Source organism: Eleutherodactylus coqui, chromosome 7 (genome assembly GCF_035609145.1).
Source record: "Eleutherodactylus coqui strain aEleCoq1 chromosome 7, aEleCoq1.hap1, whole genome shotgun sequence".
NCBI classification, from domain to species: Eukaryota; Metazoa; Chordata; class Amphibia; order Anura; family Eleutherodactylidae; genus Eleutherodactylus; species Eleutherodactylus coqui.
Genome location: NC_089843.1, coordinates 5919148 through 5938989, shown reverse-complemented (window position 1 = coordinate 5938989; position 19842 = coordinate 5919148).

Sequence of the window (19842 nt, the reverse complement as noted above, 5' to 3'; positions counted from 1 at the left end):
GGCAGTATTATAGTAGTTATATTCTTGTACATAGGGAGCAGTATTATAGTAGTTATATTCTTGTACATAGGGGGCAGTATTATAGTAGTTATATTCTTGTACATAGGGGGCAGTATTATAGTACTTATATTCTTGTACATAGGAGCAGTATTATAGTAGTTATATTCTTGTACATAGGAGCAGTATTATAGTAGTTATATTCTTGTACATGGGGGGCAGTATTATAGTAGTTATACTCTTGTACATAGGGAGCAGTATTATAGTAGTTATATTCTTGTACATAGGAGCAGTATTATAGTAGTTATATTCTTGTACATAGGGGCAGTATTATAGTAGTTATATTCTTGTACATAGGCGGCCGTATTATAGTAGTTATATGCTTGTACATAGGGGCAGTATTATAGTAGTTATATTCTTGTACAGAGGGGGCAGTATTATAGTAGTTATATTCTTGTACATAGGGGGCAGTATTATAGTAGTTATATTCTTGTACATAGGAGCAGTATTATAGTAGTTATATTCTTGTACATGGGGGGCAGTATTATAGTAGTTATACTCTTGTACGTAGGGAGCAGTATTATAGTAGTTATATTCTTGTACATGGGGGGCAGTATTATAGTAGTTATACTCTTGTACATAGGGGGCAGTATTATAGTTGTTATATTCTTGTACATAGGGAGCAGTATTATAGTAGTTATATTCTTGTACATAGGGGGCAGTATTATAGTAGTTATATTCTTGTACATAGGAGGCAGTATTATAGTAGTTATATTCTTGTACATAGGGGCAGTATTATAGTAGTTATATTCTTGTACATAGGGAGCAGTATTATAGTAGTTATATTCTTGTACATAGGAGGCAGTATTATAGTAGTTATATTCTTGTACATAGGGGGCAGTAATATAGTATTTATATTCTTGTACATAGCAGGCAGTATTATAGTAGTTATATTCTTGTAAATAGGGATCAGTATTATAGTAGTTATATTCTTGTAAATAGGGATCAGTATTATAGTAGTTATATTCTTGTAAATAGGGATCAGTATTATAGTAGTTATATTCTTGTCCATAGCGGATCAGTATTATAGTAGTTATATTCTTGTAAATAGGCATCAGTATTATAGTAGTTATATTCTTGTACATAGGGGGCAGTATTATAGCAGTTATATTCTTGTACCTAGGAGGCAGTATTATAGTAATTATATTCTTGTACATAGGGGGTAGTATTATAGTAGTTATATTCTTGTACATAGGGGGCAGTATTATAGTAGTTATATTCTTGTACATAGGGGGCAGTATTATAGTTGTTATATTCTTGTACATAGCGGGCAGTATCATAGTAGTTATATTCTTGTATATAGGGGGCAGTATTATAGTAGTTATATTCTTGTACATAGGGGGCAGTATCATAGTAGTTATATTCTTGTATATAGGAGGCTGTATTATAGTAGTTATATTCTTGTACATAGGAGGCAGTATTATAGTAGTTATATTCTTGTACATAGGGGGCAGTATCATAGTAGTTATATTCTTGTATATAGGGGGCAGTATTATAGTAGTTATATTCTTGTACATAGCGGGCAGTATCATAGTAGTTATATTCTTGTATATAGGGGGCAGTATTATAGTAGTTATATTCTTGTACATAGGGGGCAGTATTATAGTAGTTATATTCTTGTACATAGGAGGCAGTATTACAGTAGTTATATTCTTGTACATAGGAGGCAGTATTACAGTAGTTATATTCTTGTACATAGGGGCAGTATTATAGTAGTTATATTCTTGTACATAGGGGACAGTATTATAGTAGTTATATTCTTGTACATAGGAGGCAGTATTATAGTAGTTATATTCTTGTACATAGGGAGCAGTATTATAGTAGTTATATTCTTGTACATAGGGGGCAGTAATATAGTATTTATATTCTTGTACATAGCAGGCAGTATTATAGTAGTTATATTCTTGTACATAGGAGGCAGTATTATAGTAGTTATATTCTTGTAAATAGGGATCAGTATTATAGTAGTTATATTCTTGTAAATAGGCATCAGTATTATAGTAGTTATATTCTTGTACATAGGGGGCAGTATTATAGTAGTTATATTCTTGTCCATAGCGGATCAGTATTATAGTAGTTATATTCTTGTACATAGGGGGCAGTATTTTAGTAGTTATATTCTTGTACATAGGAGCAGTATTATAGTAGTTATATTCTTGTACATAGGGAGCAGTATTATAGTAGTTATATTCTTTTACATAGGAGCAGTATTATAGTAGTTATATACTTGTACATAAGAGGCAGTATTATAGTAGTTATATTCTTGTGCATAGGGGGCAGTATTATAGTAGTTATATTCTTGTACATTGGGGCCGTATTATAGTAGTTATATTCTTGTACATAGGAGGCAGTATTATAGTAGTTATATTCTTGTACATAGGGGGCAGTATTATAGTAGTTATATTCTTGTACATAGGGGGGCAGTGTTATAGTAGTTATATTCTTGTACATAGGGGCAGTATTATAGTAGTTATATTCTTGTACATAGGGGGCAGTATTATAGTAGTTATATTCTTGTACATAGGAGGCAGTATTATAGTAGTTATATTCTTGTACATAGGAGCAGTATTATAGTAGTTATATTCTTGTACATAGGGGGCAGTATTGTAGTAGTTATATTCTTGTACATAGGAGGCAGTATTATAGTAGTTATATTCTTGTACATAGGGGGGCAGTGTTATAGTAGTTATATTCTTGTACATAGGGGCAGTATTATAGTAGTTATATTCTTGTACATAGGGGGCAGTATTATAGTAGTTATATTCTTGTACATAGCAGGCAGTATTATAGTAGTTATATTCTTGTACATAGGAGGCAGTATTATAGTAGTTATATTCTTGTATTTAGCGGGCACTATTATAGTAGTAATATTCTTGTACATAGGAGCAGTATTATAGTAGTTATATTCTTGTATATAGGGGGCAGTATTATATTAGTTATATTCTTGTACATAGGGGGCAGTATTATAGTAGTTATATTCTTGTACATGGGAGGCAGTATTATAGTAGTTATATTCTTGTATTTAGCGGGCACTATTATAGTAGTAATATTCTTGTACATAGGAGCAGTATTATAGTAGTTATATTCTTGTATATAGGGGGCTGTATTATATTAGTTATATTCTTGTACATAGCGGGCAGTATTATAGTATTTATAGTCTTGTACTTAACGGGCACTATTATAGTAGTTATATTCTTGTACATAGGAGCAGTATTATAATAGTTATATTCTTGTACATAGTGGGCAGTATTATAGTAGTTATATTCTTGTACACAGGGGGCAGTATTATAGTAGTTATATTCTTGTACATAGGGGGCAGTATTATAGTAGTTATATCCTTGTACATGGGAGCAGTATTATAGTAGTTATATTCTTGTACATAGGAGCAGTATTATAGTAGTTATATTCTTGTACATAGGGAGCAGTATTATAGTAGTTATATTCTTGTACATAGGGGGCAGTATTATAGTAGTTATATTCTTGTACATAGCGGGCAGTATTATAGTAGTTATATTCTTGCACATAGGGGGCAGTATGATAGTAGTTATATTCTTGAACATAGGGGGCAGTTTTATAGTAGTTATATTCTTGTACATAGGGAGCAGTATTATAGTAGTTATATTCTTGTACATAGGGAACAGTATTATAGTAGTTATATTCTTGTACATAGGAGCAGTATTATAGCAGTTATATAGTTGTACATAGGAGCAGTATTATAGTAGTTATATTCTTGCACATAGGGGTCGGTATTACAGTAGTTATATTCTTCTGCATAGGGGGCAGTATTATAGTAGTTATATTTTTGTACATGGGTAATATTGGATTTTTCTTGCAGCTACAACATTATTATGCTGATTGTACTGTCAGGGAAATTTTGCATACAGCACCAATCGGGCCCACCCCAATGCCCCTTTGCCGGCGATAAAGAAGAAACACCACACACGGAGGTCTGGTATAGTTCCTCACACGGGGAAATAGCTGCGCACTTTATTGCAGATTACATGGGGTCTTATACCCTTTGGTCACGTCACTAGGAATGGTCACGTCACATAGGGGGCAGTATTATAGTAGTTATATTCTTGTACATTGGGGCCGTATTATAGTAGTTATATTCTTGTACATAGGAGGCAGTATTATAGTAGTTATATTCTTGTACATAGGAGCAGTATTATAGTAGTTATATTCTTGTACATAGGGAGCAGTATTATAGTAGTTATATTCTTGTATATAGGGGGCAGTATTATATTAGTTATATTCTTGTACATAGGGGGCAGTATTATAGTAGTTATATTCTTGTACATGGGAGGCAGTATTATAGTAGTTATATTCTTGTATTTAGCGGGCACTATTATAGTAGTAATATTCTTGTACATAGGAGCAGTATTATAGTAGTTATATTCTTGTATATAGGGGGCTGTATTATATTAGTTATATTCTTGTACATAGCGGGCAGTATTATAGTATTTATAGTCTTGTACTTAACGGGCACTATTATAGTAGTTATATTCTTGTACATAGGAGCAGTATTATAATAGTTATATTCTTGTACATAGTGGGCAGTATTATAGTAGTTATATTCTTGTACACAGGGGGCAGTATTATAGTAGTTATATTCTTGTACATAGGGGGCAGTATTATAGTAGTTATATCCTTGTACATGGGAGCAGTATTATAGTAGTTATATTCTTGTACATAGGAGCAGTATTATAGTAGTTATATTCTTGTACATAGGGAGCAGTATTATAGTAGTTATATTCTTGTACATAGGGGGCAGTATTATAGTAGTTATATTCTTGTACATAGCGGGCAGTATTATAGTAGTTATATTCTTGTACATAGGGAGCAGTATTATAGTAGTTATATTCTTGTACATAGGGAACAGTATTATAGTAGTTATATTCTTGTACATAGGAGCAGTATTATAGCAGTTATATAGTTGTACATAGGAGCAGTATTATAGTAGTTATATTCTTGCACATAGGGGTCGGTATTACAGTAGTTATATTCTTCTGCATAGGGGGCAGTATTATAGTAGTTATATTTTTGTACATGGGTAATATTGGATTTTTCTTGCAGCTACAACATTATTATGCTGATTGTACTGTCAGGGAAATTTTGCATACAGCACCAATCGGGCCCACCCCAATGCCCCTTTGCCGGCGATAAAGAAGAAACACCACACACGGAGGTCTGGTATAGTTCCTCACACGGGGAAATAGCTGCGCACTTTATTGCAGATTACATGGGGTCTTATACCCTTTGGTCACGTCACTAGGAATGTGTAATGGTCTCATTGGCTCAAATCCACAGCATAACCATATATGTAATGTCCGCATTTCCGCCTGAGGCAGTGTTATTTATATGCATAGTTTAAACGTCGTTATCTTGATACGGCGCTTCTGGGAAAACAGCCAAGCACGCGGCCTCCGTATCCGGTTCTGTATCATCTCTGAATTTCTGGACACATCTTTCTCAGCTTTGCAAAGCCTTGGCATATCTGATATGATTTTTAAGGCTACATATTAAGATTTTCTCATTTTAGCATTGCATAGAACTTGCATACAGGTATAAAAGCATAAAAACATATGGCAATATGTACATGTACCCTTACAAACCCCCCTAAAAACTTAATATGGAGATCAAGCACCATAGTAACATAGTAATATAGTACATAAGGCTGAATGAAGACAATGTCCATCTAGTCCAGCCTGTCTATCCTTCTGTGTTGATTCAGAGGAAGGCAAAAAACCCCAAGGGCAGAAGCCAATTAGCCCTTTTGGGTCAAAAATTCCTTCCCGACTCCCTAATGGCAATCAGACTGTTCCCTGGATCAACCCCTAATAGTTCCTACCTGCCTGTATACCAGGATTGACAATTAACCTAAGATTTATATCCTATAATGTCCTTCCTCTCCAGAAAGACATCAAGTCCCCTTTTAAACTCCTCTATGGATTTTGCCATCACCACTTCCTCCGGCAGAGAGTTCCACAGTCTCACTGCTCTTACAGTAAAGAATCTCCTTCTGTGTTGGTGATGAAACCTACTTTCCTCTAGACGTAGCGGATGTCCTCTTGTTAACCGTCGCGGTCCTGGGTGTAAGCAGATTATGGGAGAGATCCTTGTATCGTCCCCTCATGTACTTATACATGGTTATTTGGTCGCCCCTTAGCCGTCTTTTTTCTAGAGTAAATAATCCCAATTTTGATAGCCTCTCTGGGTATTCCAGTCCCGTCATTCCATGTATTAGTTTAGTTGCCCTTCTTTGAACCCCCTCCAATACCGTAACATCCTTCCTGAGCACCGGTGACCAGAACTGTACGCAGTATTCCATGTGAGGCCTGACAAGTGCCTTATATAATGGAAGGATAATGTTCTCATCCTTCGCCCCTATACCTCTTTTAATGCACCCCAAGACTTTATTTGCCTTTGCAGCAGCTGACTGGCATTGGTTACTCCAGTTTAGTCTATTATCCACTAATACCCCCAGATCCTTTTCCATATCACTATTCCCTAGCTGTACCCCATTAAGTGTATATTGGTGACATCCGTTCCTCCTGCCCATGTGCATAGTCTTACATTTATCAGCATTGAACTTCATTTGCCATTTTTCTGCCCAAGCCCCCAGCTTGTCCAGGTCCGTTTGTAGCCGCACATTGTCCTCCGTTGCATTAATTATATTGTATAATTTTGTGTCATCTGCAAATATTGATATTTTGCTGTGCAGCCCCTCTATCAGGTCATTGATAAATATGTTGAACAGAGTGGGGCCTAATACTGAACCCTGTGGCACCCCGCTAGCGACTGTGGTCCAATCAGAGTACGAACCATTTATTACCACCCTCTGCTTTCTATCATTAAGCCAATTTTTAACCCACTTACACACGTTTTCACCCAATCCGAGCTGCCTCATTTTGTATATTAGCCTATTATGTGGCACGGTGTCAAAGGCTTTAGAGAAGTCCAGATATACGAGATCAATAGATTCTCCCTGGTCCAGCTTAGAGCTTACTTCATCGTAGAAACTGATCAGATTTGTCTGACATGATCGACCCTTCATGAATCCATGCTGGTGAGGAGTTATTCCCTTGTTCTCCTTGAGGTACTCATTGATGGCGTCTCTCAGAATCCCCTCGAAAATTTTTCCCGTCACTGAAGTGAGACTTACTGGCCTGTAGTTACCAGGATCTCTTTTGGACCCCTTTTTGTAAATTGGAACCACGTTGGCAATGCGCCAATCCAATGGTACTACACCGGTCTTGATAGTGTCTAGAAATATTAGGTATAGCGGCCTAGCTATCTCGTCACTTAGTTCCCTTAGTATCCTTGGGTGTAATCCATCTGGGCCCGGCGATTTATCAATTTTAGTTTTCTTTGGACGCTTCCGCACCTCCTCCTGCGTTAGGTATGAGATATTTTGTGATGTGTTCATTTCATTCCCCTGCATCTCGTGTGGCATTTCCTTTTCGTTTGTGAATACACTTGAGAAGAAACTGTTTAGTAGATTTGCTTTCCCTCCGTCATCATCAATGATTTCTCCTGCATTATTTTTTAAAGGGCCACCGCTCTCCCTGCAAATCCTTTTGCTGTTAATATAGTTGAAAAATAGTTTTGGGTTGTTTTTGCTCTCTTTGGCGATCAGTCTTTCCACCTCCTCCTTGGCAGTTTTGATCTTATCTTTGCATATTTTGTTTTTTTCCCTGTATGATTTTAGCGCTTCTTCACTGCCTTCTTGCTTTAGTAGTTTGAACGCTTTCTTTTTTTTGTTTATTGCCCCTCTTACCGTGTTGTCGAGCCACATTGGTTTCCTTTTAGTTGAGTTTCTTTTATTTTTAAAGGGAATGAACTGCTCACATGAGGCGATTAGGATCCTTTTAAACTCCTCCCATTTTTCCTCTGTACTGATATTTTTGAGGATGTTGTCCCAATTAATGTTACCGATAGAAGTTCTAAGCTCATCAAATTTTGCTTTACTAAAGTTTAGTTTGTTTGTCGCTCCCTGATAAGGCTTCTTATTGAATGACAGCTGGAAGTTGATTATATTGTGGTCGCTGTTCCCCAAGTGCCCCTTAACCTGCACCCCCTTTATACGTTCCGGTTTGTTGGTTAGTACTAGGTCCAGAATGGCTCTCCCTCTTGTTGGTTCCCGCACAAGTTGGTTCAGGTAATTGTCTTTAATTACTCTCAAGAACTTATCACCCCTGTGAGATTTGCAGGTTTCGTTCTCCCATGTTATATCCGGACAATTAAAGTCCCCCATGATAATTACTTCGTTGCGGTTTGACACCTCTTCTATCTGCCCTAATAGTAAGGTTTCAGTTTCTTCTGTTGCTTTTGGTGGTCTATAGAAGACCCCTATCAGGATTTTGTTATTTTAGTCTCCCTGTATTTCTACCCACAGAGATTCCACCTGTTCTTCTCCTACCCCTATATCCTCCTGTAGCCTCGGCTTCAAGTTCGATTTGACGTACAGACATACCCCTCCCCCTTTCTGGTTCCTTCGGTCCCTTCTGAAGAGATTGTACCCCTGCAAATTCACCGCCCAATCGCACTTATCATCCAGCCATGTTTCCGTAGTTTTCATTGGTCATTCTCGCTTCAAGCTCGCCCACTTTACCGATCAGACTTTGTGCATTTGTGGTCATACAATTTATATTGTTTTTTTTGTTTTTTAAATTTGTTTTGTTGCTATTCGTACTAATGGCTGATCTATCAGTTCTAACTGTACTATCCCCACCCCCTGCTCGACCCCCATTCCCTTTGCTTGGACCCGGGTCGCTAGTTACACTGGCTACCCCACTATTTCTCATTTTACCCTCCCCCCAGTCTCTAGTTTAAACACTCCTCCAGCCTTCTAGCCATCTTCTCCCCCAGCACAGCTGCACCCTCCCCATTAAGATGCAGCCCGTCCCTACGGTAGAGCCTGTAGCCGACAGCAAAGTCAGCCCAGTTCTCCAGGAACCCAAATCTCTCCTTCTTACACCAACTCCGGAGCCACTTGTTTACCTCCCTAAGATCCTGCTGCCTTTCCAGTGTGGCTTTAGGTACAGGTAGTATTTCCGAGAAAACTACCCTGAAGGTCCTCGCCCTGAGCTTGGACCCTAAGTCCCTGAAATCATTTTTGAGGGCCCTCCATTGACCTCTAACTTGTTCATTGGTGCCAATGTGCACCATGACCGCTGGATCCTCACCAGCCCCTCCCAGTAATCTGTCAATCCGATCCGCGATGTGTCGAACTCGAGCGCCAGGAAGACAACACACCGTTCGACGATCCCGGTCTTTATGGCAGATTGCCCTATCTGTCCCCCTTATAATTAAGTCCCCCACCACTAGAACCTGTCTAGCCTGCCCTGCTCTCCCCGTCCCCGTCTCACTGGAGCAGTCATCCCCCTGGCGTTCAGAGGGCCTGTCCTGCTGCAGCGGTGCTGGCTCTGTAATGGCATTGACCTCATCTGCCAACGTTGCAGACATGTTGGGTTGTGCCAGTTCAGGATCTATTCCCTCTACGCCTCCTTCTATCTGTCACCCAGCTGGCTGCCTGCTCCCCCTGCTCTTCCGTACTACCGTCCGCCCCCGCCTCTACCCCAGCGAGTGTCTGCTCAGTGAGCAGCAAACTTCTTTCCCTGTTGTCAATGGATCTCAGTGTTGCCAGTTGCTCATTTAGATCCAGGATTTGGGCTTCTAAATGTGCGATGTGCACGCATCTTGCGCAACAGTATGCACCCTCGATCGGCTGATCAAGGACCGCATACATTGCACAAGTAGCACACTGGATGGCATTGCCAGACATGGAGCTCATCCTAATGGGGATCTACAATTTACTTGTGGAAGTAGTGAAGATAGACTTGTTCACACTCCGCTCACACGCTGCCGCCTCCGCTCAACCGCTCACATGCTGCTGCAACCGCTCACACGCTGCTGCAACCGCTCACACGCTGCTGCCTCCGCGCAACCGCTCACACGCTGCTGCAACCGCTCACACGCTGCTGCCTTCGCGCAACAGCTCACACGCTGCTGCAACCGCTGTCACCAGGTCTTGCACTCTCCCTCGGTCGCTTCTCCCTTGCGAATTTCCCTACTGCCCCTAAGGCCCTACTCCTAGAAGGGGGGATCCCTACCTCACCTCAGAAGGAGTCCATGGGTTCCCTGGGCTTATTTTCTGGGCATCCACACCCTCTATCTGTACAAGGTAACACCCCGCTGAGTGTGCCCTCGCTGGAACCTAAGGTCTTCTACACTATCCCTAGGCAAATGGGAAATCCACTGACAGTCCATCTTAGGAGACCGAGGCGGCGCAGTACTAGTCCATCTCTCCATGTCTTTGGTAACGTTCGGTGGTTGGCATTATCGAGACTGACTCTACATCTTTTTCAAACAAGGGAAATGTTGGTGTCACATTGTCCAGTCCCTTACTGATACTCTTTTTGATCAAAGGGATAATACTAGAGATGAGCGAGCACCAAAATGCTCGGGTGCTCGTTACTCGGGACGAACTTTTCGCGATGCTCAAGGGTTCGTTTCGAGTAACGAACCCCATTGAAGTCAATGGGTGACCGGAGCATTTTTGTATTTCGCCGATGCTCGCTAAGGTTTCCTTGTGTGAAAATCTGGGCAATTCAAGAAAGTGATGGGAACGACACAGCAACGGATAGGGCAGGCGAGGGGCTACATGTTGGGCTGCATCTCAAGTTCACAGGTCCCACTATTAAGCCACAATACCGGCAAAAGTGGGGCCCCCCCCTCCCAACAACTTTTACTTCTGAAAAGCCCTCATTAGCATGGCATACCTTAGCTAAGCACCACACTACCTCCAACAAAGCACAATCACTGCCTGCATGACACTCCGCTGCCACTTCTCCTGGGTTACATGCTGCCCAACCGCCCCCCCTCCCCCCCACAGCGCACACCAAAGTGTCCCTGCGCAGCCTTCAGCTGCCCTCATGCCACACCACCCTCATGTCTATTTAGAAGTGCGTCTGCCATGACGAGGAACCGCAGGCACACACTGCAGAGGGTTGGCATGGCTAGGCAGCGACCCTCTTTAAAAGGGGCGGGGCGATAGCCCACAATGCTGTACAGAAGCAATGAGAAATAGAATCCTGTGCCACCGCCATCAGGAGCTGCACACGTGGGCATAGCAATGGGGAACCTATGTGCCACACACTATTCATTCTGTCAAGGTGTCTCTGCATGCCCCAGTCAGACCGGGCTTTTTAATTCATAGACACAGGCAGGTACAACTCCCTATTGTGAAGTCCCTGTCGACCGACAGCATGGGTGGCTCCGTGGAACCCACCGGCGATACACAAAAATATCCCATTGCATTGCCCAACACAGCTGAGGTAGTAATGTCGTGCTTACTGCAGGTGGGCTTCGGCCCACACTGCATGCCCCAGTCAGACTGGGGCTCTTTACAAGTGGACAGATGTAGGTTAGACTCCGTGTGCACCTACAGCATGGGTGGGTGCCAGGAAGCCACCGGTGGTACATAGAAATATCCCATTGCATTGCCCAACACAACGGATGTAACGTCAGCTGTAATGCAGGTGGGCTAAAAATTAATTTGATTACACTGTAGGCGAGGGCCAACAAAAATTGCTGTATCAACAGTACTAATGTACATCCCAAAAATTGCCCATGCCCAACCAAGATGGCAGGTGAAACCCATTAATCGCTTTGGTTAATGTGGCTTAAGTGGTAACTAGGCCTGGAGGCAGCCCAGTGTAACGAAAAATTGGTTCAAGTTAAAGTTTCAACGCTTTTAAGAGCATTGAAACATATAAAAATTGTTTAGAAAAATTATATGAGTGAGCCTTGTGGGCCGAAGAAAAATTGCCCGTTCAGCATGATTACGTGAGGTTTCAGGAGGAGGAGCAGGAGGAGGAGGAGGAATATTAGACACAGATTGATGAAGCAGAAATGTCCCCGTTTTGGATGGTGAGAGAGAACGATGCTTCCATCCGCGGGTGCAGCCTACGTATTGCTTAGGTATCGCTGCTGTCCGCTGGTGGAGAAGAGAAGTCTGGGGAAATCCAGGCTTTGTTCATCTTGATGAGTGTTAGCCTGTCGGCACTGTCGGTTGACAGGTGGGTACGCTTATCTGTGATGATTCCCCCAGCCGCACTAAACACCCTTTCCGACAAGACGCTAGCCGCAGGACAAGCAAGCACCTCCAGGGCATACAGCGCTAGTTCAGGCCACGTGTCCAGCTTCGACGCCCAGTAGTTGTAGGTGGCAGAGGCGTCACGGAGGATGGTCGTGCGATCCGCTACGTACTCCCTCACCATCCTTTTACAGTGCTCCCGCCGACTCAGCCGTGACTGGGGAGCAGTGACACAGTCTTGGTGGGGAGCCATAAAGCTGTCCAGGCCCTTAAAGACTGTTGCACTGTCTGGGCTGTACATGCTGCTCGATCTCCGCACCTCCCCTGCTACCTGGCCCTCGGAACTGCGCCTTCTGCCACTAGCGCTGTCGGATGGGAATTTTACCATCAGCTTGTCCGCCAGGGTCCTCTCGAACCCCTTTCCTCTTCGGGAATGAGACTGGGAAGGTTCTCCTTATAGCGTGGGTCGAGCAGTGTGTACACCCAGTAATCCGTAGTGGCCAGAATGCGTGCAACGCGAGAGTCACGAGAAAGGCATCCTAACATGAAGTCAGCCATGTGTGCCAGGGTACCTGTACGCAACACATGGCTGTTCGCACTAGGAAGATCACTTTCAGGATCCTCCTCCTCCTCCTCCTCCTCAGGCCATACACACTGAAATGATGACAGGCAAGCAGCAGGGGCACCGTCAGCAGCGGGCCAAGCTGTCTCTTTCCCCTCCTCCTCATCCTCCTCATGCTCCTCCTCCTCCTCCTGAATGCGCTGAGATATAGACAGGAGGGTGCTCTGACTATCCAGCGACATACTGTCTTCCCCCGGCTCTGTTTCCGAGCGCAAAGCGGCTGCCTTTATGGTTTGCAGGGAACTTCTCAAGATGCATAGCAGAGGAATGGTGACGCTAATGATTGCAGCATCGCCGCTCACCACCTGGGTAGACTGCTCAAAGTTTCGAAGGACCTGGCAGATGTCTGCCAACCAGGCCCACTCTTCTGAAAAGAATTGAGGAGGCTGACTCCCACTGCGCCGCCCATGTTGGAGTTGGTATTCCACTATAGCTCTACGCTGCTCATAGAGCCTGGCCAACATGTGGAGCGTAGAGTTCCACCGTGTGGGCACGTCGCACAGCAGTCGGTGCACTGGCAGATGAAACCGATGTTGCAGGGTCCGCAGGGTGGCAGCGTGCGTGTGGGACTTGCGGAAATGTGCGCAGAGCCGGCGCACCTTTACGAGCAGGTCTGACAAGCGTGGGTAGCTTTTCAGAAAGCGCTGAACCACCAAATTAAAGACGTGGGCCAGGCATGGCACGTGCGTGAGGCTGCCGAGCTGCAGAGCCGCCACCAGGTTACGGCCGTTGTCACACACGACCATGCCCGGTTGGAGGCTCAGCGGCGCAAGCCAACGGTCGGTCTGCTCTGTCAGACCCTGCAGCAGTTCGTGGGCCATGTGCCTCCTATCTCCTAAGCTGAGTAGTTTCAGCATGGCCTGCTGACGCTTGCCCACCGCTGTGCTGCCACGCCGCGCGACACCGACTGCTGGCGACGTCCTGCTGCTGCTGACACATCTAGATTGCGAGACAGAGGTTGAGGAGGAAGAGGAGGAGGAGGAGGGTGCTTTAGTGGAGGAAGCATACACCGCCGAACATACCACCACCGAGCTGGGGCCCGCAATTCTGGGGGTGGGTAGGACGTGAGCGGTCCCAGGCTCTGACTCTGTCCCAGCGTGCACTAAATTCACCCAATGTGCCGTCAGGGAGATATAGTGGCCCTGCCCGCCTGTGCTTGTCCACGTGTCTGTTGTTAAGTGGACCTTGGCAGTAACCGCGTTGGTGAGGGCGCGTACAATGTTGCGGGAGACGTGGTCGTGCAGGGCTGGGACGGCACATCGGGAAAAGTAGTGGCGACTGGGAACTGAGTAGCGCGGGGCCGCCGCCGCCATCATAGCTTTGAAAGCCTCCGTTTCCACAACCCTATACTGCAGCATCTCTAGGCTGATAAATTTGGCTATGTGCACGTTTAACGCTTGAGCGTGCGGGTGCGTGGCAGCGTACTTGCGCTTGCGCTCCAACACTTGCGCTAGCGACGGCTGGACGGTGCGCTGACAGACATTGGTGGATAGGGCCGAGGACAGCGGAGGTGAGGGTGTGGGTGCAGGCCAGGAGACGGTAGTGCCTGTGTCCTCAGAGGGGGGTTGGATCTCAGTGGCAGGTTGGGGCACAGGGGGAGAGGCAGCGGTGCAAACCGGAGGCGGTGAACGGCCTTCGTCCCACCTTGTGGGGTGCTTGGCCATCATATGTCTGCGCATGCTGGTGGTGGTGAGGCTGTTGGTGTTGGCTCCCCGGCTGATCTTGGCACGACAAAGGTTGCACACCACTGTTCGTCGGTCGTCAGGCGTCTCTGTGAAAAACTGCCAGACCTTAGAGCACCTCGGCCTCTGCAGGGTGGCATGGCGCGAGGGTGCGCTTTGGGAAACAGTTGGTGGATTATTCGGTCTGGCCCTGCCTCTACCCCTGGCCACCGCACTGCCTCTTGCAACCTGCCCTGCTGATGCCCTTGCCTCCCCCTCTGAAGACCTGTCCTGTGTAGGCGTTGCACACCAGGTGGGGTCAGTCACCTCATCGTCCTGCTGCTCTTCCTCCGAATCCTCTGTGCGCTCCTCCCTCGGACTTACTGCCCTTACTACTACCTCACTGCAAGACAACTGTGTCTCATCGTCATCGTCCTCCTCACCCACAGAAAGTTCTTGAGACAGTTGGCGGAAGTCCCCAGCCTCATCCCCCGGACCCCGGGAACTTTCGAATGGTTGGGCATCAGTGACGATAAACTCCTCTGGTGGGAGAGGAACCGCTGCTGCCCAATCTAAGCAGTTCCTGGGAGTGTTCCCGCTCCTGAGCAGGTGTCATTGTAGTGGAGTGAGGAGGCTGGGAGGAAGGAGGAGCAGCAGACAGAGGATTCGGATTTGCAGCAGTGGACGGCGCAGAACTGTGGCTGGATGATAGCTTGCTCGAAGCACTTTCTGCCATCCAGGACAGGACCTGCTCACACTGCTCATTTTCTAATAAAGGTCTCCCGCGTGGACCCATTAATTGGGCGATGAATGTGGGGACGCCAGAAACGTGCCTCTCTCCTAATCGCGCAGCAGTCGGCTGCGACACATCTGGATCAGGAGCTCGGCCTGTGCCCACACCCTCACTTGGCCCTCCGCGTCCTCGGCCGCGTCCACGTCCTCTAGGCGTACCCCTACCCCTCAGCATGCTGTATTACCAGTGATTTGATTTCACAGGCAGGAAAGAAATTGGCGCAAGCCTGCAGGCCAAATATAATTTTTTCCCTTTTGTTTAAAAGAAAAGGCCCACTGTGCCTATTCAATGACTTTAATAACTGTGTTGCGGCCCTGCAAAACTGTCACAGAACTTTACTGTTGCAGAGTTACTAACTGTGGCAGAGCAGGTATTTCCCAGGCAGGAAAGAAATTGGCGCAAGGCTGCACTCAACCGTAGCTGGTTGCGTCTGATTTTTTTACGTTCTCCACGCAGCACACACGTACCCAGAGCCCTGACGGCTGTCAGAGGCAGGGCAAATATACTTTTTTCCCTTTTGTTTAAAAGGAAAGGCCCACTGTGCCTATTCAATGACTGATAACTGTGTTGTGGCCCTGCCTACACAATTCTGTGCCTGTAGTATCAATGCAGGGTGCAATGCTCTGCACCGCCGATTTTGAGAAAAAAAAAAAGGAACACTGCTAACAGCAGCCTGCACAGTACTGCAGACGGTTAAATGTGGCCCTAGAAAGGACCGTTGAGGTTCTTGAAGGCTACACTCACTCCTAACACTCTCCCTGCCTAAGCAGCACCACTTCTGTCCCTAATGCCGGGTGCAATGCTCTGCACTGCCGATTTTGAGAAAAAAAAAAATTTTCTCCACTGCTAACAGCAGCCTGCACACACGTAGATGTGGCCCTAAGAAGGACCGTTGGGGTTCTTGAAGCCTACACTCACTACAAACACTCTCCCTACAGCAGCTCCAATAGAACAGCACTTTCCCTCAGCTAACTCACACGGCATCTGAGCCGAGCCGCGGGAGGGGCCGATTTATATACTCGGGTGACACCTGATCTCCCCAGCCACTCACAGCAGGGGGGTGGTATAGGGCTTGAACGTCACAGGGGGAAGTTGTAATGCCTTCTCTGTCTTTCAATTGGCCAGAAAAGCGCGCTAACGTCTCAGAGATGAAAGTGAAAGTAACTCGAACACCGCGTGGTACTCGTTACGAGTAACGAGCATCCCGAACACCCTAATATTCGCACGAATATCAAGCTCGGACGAGTACGTTCACTCATCTCTAGATAATACACATACAGGAGATCAGCAGAACTACCAAAACAATGCCCAGGATTATACCCACTTGAATCAGGACTTTCTGCCATCCCTTCAGCCATGAAAAATACTGGTCCCAGGGTCCTGTAATCCCTGAATTCCTTTTAAGTTCTTCTGACTGGTTAATTTTTTTTTAGTAGTGACAGTCACTTTACCTGTCGGTCCGGTGTTATCGGGAATGTAGGTGCAACAAGTTTTACCAATCATCTTACATCCCCCACCGCTTTCTGCTAAAATCATATCCAGGGCTACTCTATTTTGGAACGCCATGGATGCAGTGGGCCCTAACTGGTCAGCTAACCCTTGTAAAGCATCTCTGGTATAGTTTACAAACCTCTGCTGATTGTAAGAGATATAATTCATCCAATCTACATTATTATTAACAGTGACAATAGCAAATAAGGACTCAAAACCTGCTTTAACCTGATCTCTAGAATTAAATTCATCTGGCACCCCCCTTTGCACTCCTATTACATCTATGTATACATGTGGATCAAAGTTACCACCTGGAGCGTCAACTTCTCTCTTAGCACGATGCGGTGTTGGATTCTCACCCTCAGTGTAGTCTTCATATTGCACATTTGATTGTATTAATCCTGAAACAGGGGGCTAGTGTACAGTAGTCAAAGGTGTGTGTGGCTATGTGTGTGTTAAAGGAATTGTACCACAATGTCACCTCCCCTTCGTATTCTCCGGACCAGGGGTTCCAGTTTCCCTCTTTTACTGCCCCTGAACATGTGACGGCCAGGTCCGCTCAGGTCCCCCACCCTGCCTATAGCATGTAAAGGATATGCGGGATCATGAGTTCTGTGCATCAGGACCCAGGGCCTTTTTGCAGTGCGAGGTGTGGATCCAAGTGGGCTTTCCTTCGAGCTTGACTGCAGTTGGGGTGGTGAGCAACACCTGGTAGGGACATTCAAACCGTGTTTCTGGTCCTTCTCACTCAAACTTTTTCACATAGACCCGGTCACCTGGTTTTAGATTGTGACACTCGTCTGTGGGACCTGAGAGAGAAGCAGAGACTACAGAATACTTTACTGGCAATTCCTTAGAGAGACCTATGACAAAATTAGGAAGAGAATCATTCCCCAAGCTCAGCTACTGTGATATCTACTTAACTGAGAAAAAACTAATGGAAGGCACTCAATCCAAGATTTGCCCATTTCCTGCATTGCCTTTTGTATCTTAAATTTCAGGGTACCATTCATGCTTTCTACTTTTCCCACTACTCTGTGGACGGTAGGGTGTGTGGAAAGCCTGGAATATACCCAAAGCAGACATGATGTGTTGTATTATTTCACCTGTGAAGTGTGTACCTTTGTTTGACTCAATCACTTCCGGTACCCCATATCTGCGGATTACCTTATTCATGAGCTTCTGTGTGGTTACCTGCTTATTTACTTTGGTAACAGAGTAGGTCTCCAACCTGAAAAGACATCAACAACAACAAGCACATATTCATGCTTCTCAACAAGTGGGAGCTGCGTGTAGCCAATTGGCAATCCCTGAAATGGGTAGAGTGGTCTAGGCAAGTGTGATGTGGCAAATATACTTCTGCCCTGTTGCCTGCCGCATAGATTATGCAAGATTGGACAAATGATGCAGCAGCTGCAGAGCACCCAGGAGCCACCCGTCCTCGTTCAAGCGTCGACATCATTGCTGCTTTGATAGGTGTGTCTTTCTGCGCATCAGCTGGGCCATCATGGGGCACAGGGACCGTGGTAGGCAAGTTCTGTTGCTGCCATTTTTAGTCCATTTTTTTCCTTCTTCCTTGCTGGCTTGTAACTGTAAAGTCCTTAGCATATCAAAGTCCAAAGTTTTTATCAAAGTCCAAAGTTTTTATCAATGTTCAAAGTTTTTATCAATGTCCAAAATTTAGTCAATGTCCAAAGTTTTTGTCAATGTCCAAAGTTTTTGTCAATGTCCTCTTTTCTTCTTTTCTTCCACGGCTTGAGGGCCGCTGCCTTTGCTGTGCTTTCTGCGAGGGCGTTCTAACTCCCCTACCTTTTTATATAAAGTAACTACCTTACGGGCCAGTTTGGCCATTTGCTGTTGCATCTCCTGCACTGGCTCCTCTGCAGGTGCTCCAGCCTGAGTAGTGTATCGGGGGCTGCTCACGTGTGCCAGGCCCATGCTGCGGCACTTTTCCCATTAAACTTGTTAAGGTTTCAAGTCCGTTAAGCATGTGTGTCTGGGGTTCTGCTCCTACAACTTGGATGGCCAACTCCTGGAAGGTTGGCTGCTGGACTGATAACACCTTTAACTATGGAGGGTTTCTGAAACTGTCCCCTCTATGCATTGCTACCATAGGGCTTGATCCGCCCTGTTGGCTTTCTTAGGGTCGGCGGGGATCACCGCCTTCATGTCTTCCTGTAAAGACAAGGCGTAATCTCAGAGACTCGCCAGGCTTTTGCCTTGTAATAAATAAATGCTTTCTGAATCCTGACATGGTGCGGTCTTCAAAGATACTTTGCATCCTTTCTAAAATGTGATCTATTGTTTTGTTTTGTGCTCGGGGCCAGGTTTTTACTTCCCAGGTAGTGGCTCCTTCTAATTGCTCTATCAATATTTCAACCTTCTGTCCCATGGCGATTGGGTAGAGACGGAACATGGCCTTCATTCTGTTCCTGAATTCTCTCAGGGCGTGCATTTCCCCACTGTATTGGGGCAGCCAACAAGCGCCTACGTAAAAAGGCATCATCAAAGGGATCATAGCTGAGAGATTAGGAGCTGTAGTAGGGCTAGGCTGCTCCATATCACTGGTGTCGGAGATAATGGTATGTTATCTGAAGTCCGTTAAACTTTTGGCGCTATCCCTTAAAATAGGGTGCTGGTCCTTTAAATACTGACATTTTGCATTCATCTTGGGACAGGTCACAGAGGTCTAATCCCTATGCTGCAGCAAACAGGAGTCTTCGGGGAGTAGCATGAGTGGTTGCCTTGTCATAGTGTTGGCTTCTCTGCTTATCAGAGGCTTATCAGTGCCGCACGCTGATCTCTCAGCGGGATATCACTGATACTATTGTTTCAGCTGGTATTCCACTCAGAGAACCTAGCTGGAGTATGCAGAAGACAGCGCTCCAGCTGCGTTCTGTATACCCCTCTCAGAGCGCTCAGCTGTATACCAGCTATGCGCTCCGTGAACACAGCAATAGTATACAGAAGTCAGCGCTCCAGTTGTGTTCTGCATACCCCGTTTAGAGTGCTCAGCTGTATACCAGAAAACAACAGCTGTATGCAGAAGATAGCGGTCCTGCTTGTCTTCTACATACAGCATGAGCCTTCATTTAAACACTTGTGCAAAGTAAACGCT